Source organism: Clupea harengus, chromosome 22, assembly GCF_900700415.2.
Source record: "Clupea harengus chromosome 22, Ch_v2.0.2, whole genome shotgun sequence".
Classification (NCBI taxonomy): domain Eukaryota; kingdom Metazoa; phylum Chordata; class Actinopteri; order Clupeiformes; family Clupeidae; genus Clupea; species Clupea harengus.
Genome location: NC_045173.1, coordinates 7,698,494 through 7,709,837, shown reverse-complemented (window position 1 = coordinate 7,709,837; position 11,344 = coordinate 7,698,494). Strand labels below are relative to the sequence as shown.

General features: G+C 40.1%; 1 long non-coding RNA gene across 3 annotated transcripts; it reads left to right on the top strand.

Moving 5' to 3' along the window:
- Positions 1 to 8,650: 8,650 nt before the first annotated feature.
- On the top strand, positions 8,651 to 10,087 carry LOC116218498. Of its 3 annotated transcripts, none has more exons than XR_004162888.1 (4): positions 8,651 to 9,006; positions 9,218 to 9,490; positions 9,571 to 9,624; positions 9,718 to 10,087. It is a non-coding gene; the product is annotated as an uncharacterized LOC116218498 (long non-coding RNA). The 3 variants fall into 3 exon arrangements; XR_004162887.1 differs by lacking the exon at positions 8,651 to 9,006 and having other exon boundaries at positions 9,157 to 9,304; positions 9,397 to 9,490; XR_004162886.1 differs by lacking the exon at positions 8,651 to 9,006 and having other exon boundaries at positions 9,157 to 9,490.
- The last annotated feature ends 1,257 nt before the right edge of the window (positions 10,088 to 11,344 follow it).

Sequence of the window (11,344 nt, the reverse complement as noted above, 5' to 3'; positions counted from 1 at the left end):
CTCCCCAGATCAAAATAAGAGGGTTAAAAGTGAATTAATCAACAGTTTTTTAATGGGTTTTAAATGTTTAACCTATTTCATATCAGTCTGTGTAGATAGAGCAAGTTTATTGCTATCACACATCTAAAACCATCTATCAAATATAATCATATATCATGTAATATCTTGACAGTGTGTAAATACCTTTGACACAATTTCCTGCAGTGAAAAGAGGTCATTATTCTCTACTGCGCCACAGGCAAAAGCAGGTAGTGACTCAATCATTGTCCCCCGTCTTTCCTACATTAAACAGATGAGTATTTGTGGGGGTTTTCATAATGGGGACACAACATGAACTAAAGAACCTGAGATGTCATATCTATTATGTTTGATTGATGTAACAAATAATGTAGGATGATATACAATTTTCAACCAGTAAATTAAGAGCCCCACCAAAGTCTACAGCACTGTTCCTCCATATTTTCCAATATAAAATAGCTTGGCAGCTTATTTTTCCTATCCATGATTGGATGAAAGATGGTAAAGAAAACAAATCTGGATTTAAAGTTGGTATAAAAGAAAACAAGTAAAAGTAAATTCTTAGCCAGGTAGCTCCCTTTCTACCATTCCAGTGTCCTTCAAAAAAGGTTTCTTCTACTGTTTTTGTATGTTACCAGACACTGTAAAAACTACAGTGTAATCATTAGTCATTATTAGCTCCATGACTAATGTGGTTTGCCTCAATGGTTAGTGAGTTACACATATCAAATATTAACATAGCATTGTCCTGTCAATTCTTAGAACTAGCAATCATGGTAAGTGATGTAGCAGATGTTAAAACAGACCAGGACAGCATGAGAAAATAGGACGCTGCAGCATTTGTAATAGGCATACTGAGCCACTGTATTTCTGTAAGCTGTACAGCTGGCCTTGCAGTGTGAGTGTGAGAGCAGTGGGTGGTGTAATATTACCTGACTGTCCACCCCTGTGAAGGTGTGGATAAAAGGGAATGCCTCCTTACCTCTCTCTCACTCATTTGGGTTTGATCGTTTTAATCACACACTTTTCTTTAGTTAAAAAACCCCCCCAGAATAGTTGAGAATGTTTCCTGTATTTTCAGGACATGTTGACAATTTGCATTGGGTGTTTTCATCCATACAATGTATAAGGTCAAGCCATTGTAAATAAATAGAAAAAAGGACTAAAACAGAGACACCGAGAGGGTGACGTTAAATTGCACATTATTAGGGACCCCTGATGATACATCATGTCTTCATAGTCACACAATTGTAAGTCCTGAAGCATTTTCTTTTACGACAAGTAAAACTATGTTGACTACTGCTCCTTTAAATTAAGCTTGAATCTAATTCATAATTGTGTTGGTTTCCAAATGAGAAATAATGCTGCCTTGCCTGGATATCCTTGTATTTCAGCCAGAACAGGTCGAGGACGTTGTTAAGATGATGCAAAAACTGCTTGCTCCTAACAACTGGACCTTTAATAATGATAGGTTCCATCTTGAGATCGTCGCCTCCTTGCAAATCCTGTGGATGTATATATATATATATATATATATATATATATATCATACAAATACAATCTGATCAAATATATCAATAAAAACATATATGAACACAGACGTACACAATCTACATGAGAAGAATGTGATATGCTAGTGATATGTCAGCTAGTTCGCTTACCATTACTTGCTAATATAGAGGCTGTAATTCACAATGGATCAGTTAACGTTACTAGCTAGCTAAGGGTTCAAACGAATACTCAGTATGCACTGAAGTCAGTTGAGAACCTACTACCCGACCGTTACTGTTGTACGTTCTATGGGTACGCGAGCTATAAGTACTGTCAGCACGCCATCCATGACGCTCTATCGTTTCCCCCCATGCCCATGCTAACTATTTGTATATTTGATGACCCATTGAACAGGTAACCAATTCGATTAGTTGTTTAAGTTAAGTCTCTTGCATGTTGTAAAATTACACTGATAGCGTGGCTAGCATTCACGAACTAGAATGACTAGCCAATAACGTCATGGTGCATGCTACATGCAGTACCCTTTTCTCACCACACGAGTGTAGTGTCTACCTTTTAATGAGCGCTGTTCTGCGCGATAAACATTGAAAATGGATGAGTATTGTTTTTAATTGTATGTTGTGTGTCCATATGAAATTGATTCAGTATATTTCCATACTGTCTGATATTTGAATACTTTTCAGCCCAAACACAACGCAGGTTTCACTAACAAATGTTATAAACCACTGATGTGTTGAAATAACCAGACGATCTCCAACACAATGGTTTATGTCAAAAATGTATTTATTATAATTTCCAGATAAACCAATCAATCAGTTAACATACAAGACCCACTTGCAACTCCAACATCATGGCAAACACAATCCAACAAAACGTCACTGATGGCCAAATAGGTTTTTCAGATTCCTCGAGAGCTTGTTATCCAAACAATACCGTTACTTTTCTCCTGTGTGACTGGATGTCACAGGTTGGCTATGTCATTTGTAACATAACTATGTTACAATTGTTTTTGTTACACGGCCACAAAGTGAGTTTCAAGGTTATGGAGTCTGTCATACAGTGTTGTTTTTCTCTAGATAATAACAGCGGTTATATAAAGGGAGAGAACGCTTCACAAGTAAAGTTAATTGATGTAAAAATAAATAAAAAAATGAAAGGTCAATGAAAGGTTAATGCTAGGTTAATGCTTCTCACGCCGAGTGGCCCTCCCACAACTGGTACACATTTAAAACGCTTGAGTACCCCCTTGCCAAGAACGGACAAACCTAAACACTGGCACTAGAGAGGACCTTTCACATTTGTATGGTACCTGATGGCCACAGTAGCTTATACATTTGGAAAGGGAGAGGTATTCAGTTGGTTGCAATCTGCAGCCTCATCACTAGATGTCACTAAACCCTACATACTTCACCTTTACTATGTTGGTTAGCCAAACTAGCTTAGTGTTGTGGAATTTTCTGATTTCTCTTATGAAGTGGACAACATGAAACCAACTGCCTGAACAGAACTGAGCACCATAATACTTAGGAAGCTACATAAACTGTTGCTTAAGTAACTTAAAGTAACATTATGCAACCAGTTTAACTTAAAATAACAGCTTCAAAATAATTTTGGTGCTACACTGACTTGTAATACAGAGAATGGCGTCTGTGCCACTGCCAGAGCACGCCTGGTATTGCACTATGTAACTTTGGGGTACAGGGTGCGAGACTTTTCGCAAGAACTAGGTAATGCTTAATGGCACCACCTCACACAACAACAACTACACCCATGTGCTAGCTATAAGAGGAAGCCAGCGCAGTATTCTCTGTATGGAAATCATGGCAATGAAGAAACCGAGGAAGACATTGTTGGAGGATAGGAAGAGAAAAAGAGAGAGTAACCGAGCAAGAGACCAAAAAGACTGCAAGTCAGATGCCAAGCTGGCCTTCTTTCTTTTGGACAAATCAGTAATAACTTATAAGCTGTCTTGTGATGTGCTTGCTTGATGTTTGGCTGTGTTAGGGAAGCTGTCCACTTCATCATAAACTTCCCTGCCAATATTATTTATGAAAGAATTTGATGTAAGATGTAACCTTATTGGTGTCATCCTTGTCTCACGGAGATTTGAAGTTTTTCCAGATGCCCAAAGTCATTGACCTGTCCTGTCTAAGGCTAGCATCCAATGACATTATATTCATCTCAGGTCATGAAGTTTGATCAGTTGTCATCAATCTCACGCCAATAAGCTTTTGAAAACCTAACTCAGCTATCTTATAAATACATTACACCGGCCAATGTATATTAAGCATGTAGCCAAAAACATTTGATTAGATTACACATACGCCACATTCAAACGCTTAGAAAACAATGTATATATGGGATGAACACTAAACGCTTAGAAAACAATGTATATGGACTGAACGTTAAACCCTAGCTGGAGCATCTAGATTGACCAATAAAACTGCAAGTGATGTTATTTCTAAAAAGCAGGCTAGAAACCCCATTAGGAGTGTCTAATTCTGATTGATTGAATGAGGCTGTGACATACAGGAAAAGTAGGAGGAGCCAGGTCTCTATAAAAGAGATTGCAGCTTCCTCATAAGTTAGACTTCTGCAGAACTCCACCGTCAAACCAGTAAAGACAGAGCCAACTATACTTCAAAGTGTGCAAAGAAACAAAGCAAAGATGCAAATAAATAAATAAATAAAAGACCCTTTCTCATTTCAAAGGCTATGTCTTCAACCTGATGAACCTTGTCTTCAGATGAAGTTGTCCATGACCACCTTCCTGATGTGGATGTCGTCCAGTGGATCCCTGTGCCTCAGGACCTGTCTGCTCAGCATGACAGACCTCCCATGGAGCAAGTCGTTGCTGAGCGTGTGTCACGTTTCAGTCAAATTATTTTGAAGCTGTTATTTTAAGGTGAAATTGTTACGTAATGTTTGCTTTAAACTAGAGTCTGTTTAACTCATGTTTCAAATAGGAAAACCAACATAACCGCCTCTGCTACTACAAACACGTTGCATAATGTAAACCAACCTGCATTATACCACCATACCCTATACATCACCGTTACACCCTAGAGATGACAATATTCTGTAAAATGCCACAGTTTTCTTTATAGTATTTTAATCTGTTAATTTAACATGAATAATTATAAAACCTGCCTTTACAAAACATTGAAAAACAAACAGTAAAAGAATACAACACATGAACAAATTCAATGACACATGAACAAATTCAATACGGCAAATCTCAAACAGTGTTAATGAGGATATTCATTTCACAACATAAGTAAATGAATGCCATATTACCTACCATGTCAGAAGTACAGCTGAGCTTATCTGATAAAATGTTATCGTTCCATACATTACTAATCTCATAAAATGTGAGTCTCATGCACTGGATGAAAAAATGTACACTGTGGAACTGAAACGGATGGTTAAACATATCGGTGGAGCACAGAGCCTTACCAGCGTTACTGAAGGAGATTAGGATGTAGACAGACGGCTTTCTGGAAATGCTGTCGAGAATTGAGGACTTTAGCTCAGCCAACACATTGGCCATGCTGGCGGAGATGTCCACCACATAACAAAGAGTGGAGGAGGAGGAAGAGGAAGATGATCGAGTGATCCCCATCAACCTGACAAACAGCCATAAAGCATGTCAACCATGTATGTATTTAACATGGGATGTATACAGAGAACTTCTGTGTCCCTGAACATTCTAGCAGAGATATTAATTTAGTGTATGAATGGCCTACTGTAGTTAGTAGTATTAGTACCAATATGGTTTGCACTATGTGTACGCAAATGTAAATATGTAGGGTAATATCTAGATATTAGCAGAGCATGATGATATTCTTTATATGAACCCGACCCTTATCCCTTTACTCCTCTCCATCTAGGATGCACTCATAATTGTATTCAGTCCTCTCTATCTAGGATGCACTCATAGTTGTATTCACTCCTCTCAGTTGAGGATGCACTCATAATTGTATTCACCGTAGAAAGTCAGTGTCCCCTGCTGCTCCTCTGAGGTCCTGCAGAGCTCTCTGGTGGCAGCGATGGCCACCTGTGCAGCCTGTGTGTGCAGATGGCCGTGCTCAGACTCCACTCCGTCTTTGTTGATGCCGCCCCGTGGCTCACTGTCACTTGTCATGTCTGGAGCTCCTCCATGGCTGCACTTGCCTGCAGGGCAAAGAGAATTAATAAAAGGGTATGACTCTCTTATGAAGTCCGTATTTGTCCGTCATTTTGTTTGTGATGACAATTATTATTATTATTTTTTTTTAAATTTTGCACTATTTTAAGTAGATAGTAGCCTACTAACATCAACAGCTACTTGTTTACCCACATGCCTCTGTTTAGGGTGTGTTGCCTGAAACCGATTTGCACTTTAGTTGGACAGTGCACTTCCACGAACGCACCTCATCCAGCTTGATTTTTGATAACCTGTTGGACTAGCTATACAAGACCCTGGAGCAAGGCTGATAGGGGACTATTCCAGGAATGCCAGGCAGGCTGTTTGGTGGATTGTTGCAGGGAATACCTGTAGCTACGGTATTTCCCCTTCCCCCATTTTGGTTTTCTTTTGTGTTCGCCACCTTTTGTCTGTTTCTGAACCTTCTGGGAGGCTTCCAGATAGCAAGGACATATCAGTCCACCAGTGGATTTTGGTCGACACCCCACTGCTGGCGTGCCACTTCTGGTCTGCTATTGGACCACCATCATCTTTAGTTTAACTGGGTGGATATTTAGAAAATAACATAAAATGTTCGGCCGCTATAAAGAAGCTGTGAAAAATGACTTAGTCAATTACAAACGTATGTTATGCACTGGTAACATCTAGAAAAATGTTAAGGGTTGATGAAAATGAATGAAGACGTATATACATTTTTTTTTTTTAAAGCAAGTGGCCAAACGGTGGGCCGGCCGAAAAGTGGTAGATTGCCCAAAAACTGAGCAAAAGGCCAGCGGACTGACAGTCAGTCCCCCCAGGATTTCGCGGGCCTTTTTTGTGATAGTTGCGGCCTAAAATTCCTGATTTCGCGGGAGCTTTTCCAAAAAGTTGCGATGAAAGTTGCTGTGTTTTTTTAGGTGTTTGTTGCGATGAAATTGCGGGAGCAAGTGAAAGTTGCGATTAAAAAAGTTGCGAATTTCCCTCTTTGTAATTATAATTGAGTTATTGGTTGAAAAATAAGTAATTAATAAACAAACATTCATTAAAGAACAAAACCATTGATAAATGGCCCCCTAAATAACTTTACCAACATGCCAAACAAAAGATTACCAGGACTACAAAAATGTAGCAAAATAGGCTGTTCTGCCCTCTGCTTATTTAGGCCAGCAAATGTATGCTTGTATTGTTGTTATAGAAACGAACAGAAGTATAGTATTGGACTTTTACTTTGACATCTGTAAGTAAACGATGGGTTGACTCAAAAACGATCCGCATACGGATGTAATTCTAGAATGTTGATTGGTTAAGATGAGTTACCAGGCAGGAACGGAAAACACCATTTATTTGATTGGCTAATACCAGGACCTCTACTTTTCCCGCTGAGCTGCAACGTCGTTTGCCTGACATTTAATGTGGTGTCACGTTTAACGTTGCTGTTCAACATTAATAGCAACTGAATTACACGTGTGTTAGGTGTAATCTGTAGCGTTAAATAACATAAACTGAGAGTGATTGATAAAGGATATATGTTACACATCACAAACACACATAATCGATGGGTTTTTTGTGTGAAAGTTATTTAATTGGTTAGCTAAAATTACAGTATCTTACATAGGCTGACATGGCTACGATAGCTAACTAGATAGCTACTGTACTGTGTTTGGTTAGCTCAAGCTAGCACTCTTACAAACACACATACATACACATTGGTTAGCTTAAATGACAGTAATTTATGCAAGCTGACTAAGTTTGGAAGACTTGAAAACTTCAAGACCTGAAGACAAAAGATCCTTTTTGAAGACAAAAGCCTCTGTTGAAGTTACCTAAACTTCATCAGCAGATTACACATCCCCATCCAGCTAAGGTAAGTTGATTTACTTGCATTACAAATAACCTCAGGTAATGTTACAAGTCGCCAACAGCGAGCCTTCCCTTTAGTAGTGCCATATGCTTAGTTACCATGCTATTAAATAGAGGACCTTCACTTTTAATTTCGTGACATTTTTCTTACAAGTAATGTTAGCCCACAGTAGCATAGCCTGCTGTCAAACGCTTCTGGTCAGTGCGCATTTGGCACGAATCAGTCACGTTAAATGCAGCGATCAGGGATTGAAATCTCCCGGTGCTATTGCAATAGTTTCGATGTTTTTGCTCTTTTTCACGATGTGTTAATGACATTGTACATTGTAGCATAGCCTGCTGTCAAACAGTTGTGGGCAGTGACTGAGGGAAAATAAAGCACTAGGTTGCGCTGCGCGCCAAAACTTTATGGATGACATTTAGCACGTTAAATGCAGCGATCAGGGATTTAAATCTCATGTTTTTATGTACATGTACATTTACAGACTTTCTATGTGTTCATCAAACTAATGCTGTCATGTTCTCTCTCCCTCTTCTCGTTTGTGACAGTGTGCTACGTTGTGTTTTGTGTGTTTGTGAAGTGTAAGTGACATATTGTGTTATATTTAGACATCCTTGAGAGATGGAGAGTTTTGCACGTCTGGACGCTATATTTTATTACCTTGCAAATGGTTCCCACCAACTAGGAAGTAGTAGGATACAGATGTCTTCTGTCGGTAGAGCAGCAAAGCAGTATGTGTTAGATATGGGTATGTTGTACTATGTTAATTCAGGTAAGAGACGTCTGGTTGTACGTACCCCTGAGGAGAGGGACAGGGTACTGTATGAGTGCCATGACAGTGCAGCCACTGGAGAGCACCCTGGTGTACAGAAGACTGCACAGAAGGCAGTGCAGCATTTTTATTGGCTGACTTTGAAAAAGGATGTAGAGGATTGGGTTGGTTCCTGTGAGCCATGTCAGAGGCATGACAGAATTAAGACTGTAGCACCTACGCTACACCCTATTAAGGTCCAGGGTCCCGGGCAGGTCATGGGAGTTGATTTAATTGGGCCGCTCAAAACGACATCCAAGGGTTACATCCATATCATAAGTTTTTACTGATTTGTTCTCCAAGTGGGTCATGGCTAGGCCTCTGAGAGGCAAGAACGGTCCAGGGGTAGGACTTATGGTGACACAAACTGTTTTGGCACAGGGTGGTGTCAAAAAGATTATCACTGATATGGGAAGAGAGTTTGTTAATGACTGTAACAAAGCTCTTTTTGAAACCTTTGGGATAGAGCATGCTGTAACTTCAGCCTACCACCCGCAGAGCAATGGGCAAGATGAGCGCTCAAACCAGAACATTAAGCGCCATCTTGCAAAGTACTGTAATGAGGAGCAGAATGACTGGGACGTCTATCTGCAACACGCTGTTTATTCGATAAACACCTCGAAGCAGCGTTCCACAAAGGTGAGCCCATATTTTGCAATTTATCGGGTTCATCACGGCAGCAGCGCCGATCCAAAGGTAGATGACTTTGAGATCGCGAACAGTGAAGAGACGCTGCAGAGGAACGTTGGGCTGGACCGTTTAAGGTGGAGTCCATGACAGCCAAAAAGAGTGTCCAGATTGGTTGACAGGTTGAATGTTCGCCATTTGAAGCCATATGTTCGTCGAACAGACACGCCCAAAGATGTCGGCATCGCTTCTGATGTCCAGGAATTGAGTGTATTGTGCGACATCTCGATGGAAGCTGTAGGTGCTGAATGTAGGTATTTCTTCATTTATACATCTCCACATATGTACTGTCAAGTTCAATGTAGAGTGTTGAATGTGTTTTATGTTCCTTTTTCCTAAAAGGTGCAGATGTTGATCACACATTGGAAGTTGTCGTGCCACGTTTCGCGACTTAGACAGTCTGGCAGGCCCAGAGTTCAACTGGCTGACCGATGATGTAAGTAAAACTTAGAAATACATTTTTATTTTACTTTTTTCCTATCATGTTGTCATCAAATTTCTTTTTCTTTCTTGTAGATTGTGAATACGTGCGTTGCAGTGATTGCTGCAGATCACAAACAACGTTCCACTGTAAGTAGTTTCTATTTTCTCTCTAGTCTGACAACTTACCAGTATCTGTTATTGTTTTGTAGAAGTTTACTCTGGGTTTTTTTGTTTTCACAGGACAAAGCCGTGTTCCACGCCCTTACCACAGACGCATACACGTTGTGGTGTCGTGACTGGACAGCACATAGTTGTGTTACGGAAAGAACTTTAAGCTGTATCAATGGCATTAAGCCAGATGGCGTGGTGCTACTGCCCCGTCTCGTTGGTCTGCGTTAAAATATAGCTTTACAGGTTTGGTCAGCGGACACCTGGGGTTAAATGCGTTGTACTGTAGCTTTACAGGTTCGGTTAGATAAGGTAAAGTTGTGCCCTGCTGCTGGCGTTCCCTAGTCAATGCCAGTCACTTGGAGTTAGACATGCCTTGCTTCTGTCACCGGTCACATGGGTTAGACTTTGTCTTACAGGTGTGGTTAGCGCACACCTGGGGTTAGAAAAGATGTGCCTTGTTTTACTGTCTTACAGGTGTGGTCAGCGAGCAGTGCGTGCGTTGCGCTTGTAGGAAGTCCTTTACGGTTCCCAAGTGCGGCGTGCTATCTGTCAGCGCACACCTGGGGTTAGACGTGCGTCACAGGTTGTATTTACTGTTTTTTGTAAGGGGACAGGTAAGTTTGGTTCTCTCTCCATTTTCCCCTTTAAATGTATGTTATATGTATACCATGTTCTATGTATGTCCCTGTGAAGTTTGTATGTCTGTCACATATGTCTGTTATACACATTTGTTATTTAAAAGTATCTAAGCATCCTTTTCTTTTTCATTAACCTTGTGTGGAGGCTATCCTATAAGCCTCAGTGTGGACGGCGTGTGTTCCCCGCCATCCACACCTTTCCCTAATTGAGTAATCACACCTGTAGATATACCCAATTTCCTGTGACGAGCCACACCCAGTGCAATACTCGCCCAAGTGGCTAAAATAAGTAACATTAAAATAAACCTAACTAAAAGGTGGATAGAAATGGCTCCTACACCTTGTCTTGTCTTGTCTTGTCTTGTCCTGTCTCACTAACACCCCACCCATAACCTGTACCTTGACGTGGTGAGTGGGCTTTCAACTAAACAGGTCTTGTTTTGAATGGTGTTAGTAATCATGTTTTTAAAACAAGTATATGCTTTGCAGTATATTTCCACAGGTCTACTGAATGGAACACATCAAGACTCAATTAATTTAGACTGACCACAGCATACAAGACACTGCACCTGAAGACAGGAACCTATCTCCCTGCAATCACCCGACACTGAATGTCTTGCATCAAATAAAAAAAAAACATACACTGTCATAGTTTTTTCAATGTTTGCTATTGAATTGTATTTAAATTCGTTCAGATGTTGTTTATCATGTGTGTGCATATACATCTGCACCCTAGTGTAATTACTGCACTTGGTTTGGAAAATGTATTTATTGCTAGCTCTACTGATGGCTGTAATGTGTAAGTACTCAGCTGTCAGTCAAAGTTCAGAGCAGTTATGTGACACTGTCAAGATTATGTCACTAAATAAATAGATTGGGTTTCAAAGACGTTAATTGGGAACCTTTTTTAGAACCTAGTTTTCTATCACCAATGTTTCTATACCTCTGTAAAACTGTTGACTGGTTGTAACTAACATTACAAACAAATTGCGAGGAAGGTTGCTCTTTTCTTCGCAAACATATTTGTTGTTTGCCATTCTCGGAAACTGATTTCAATA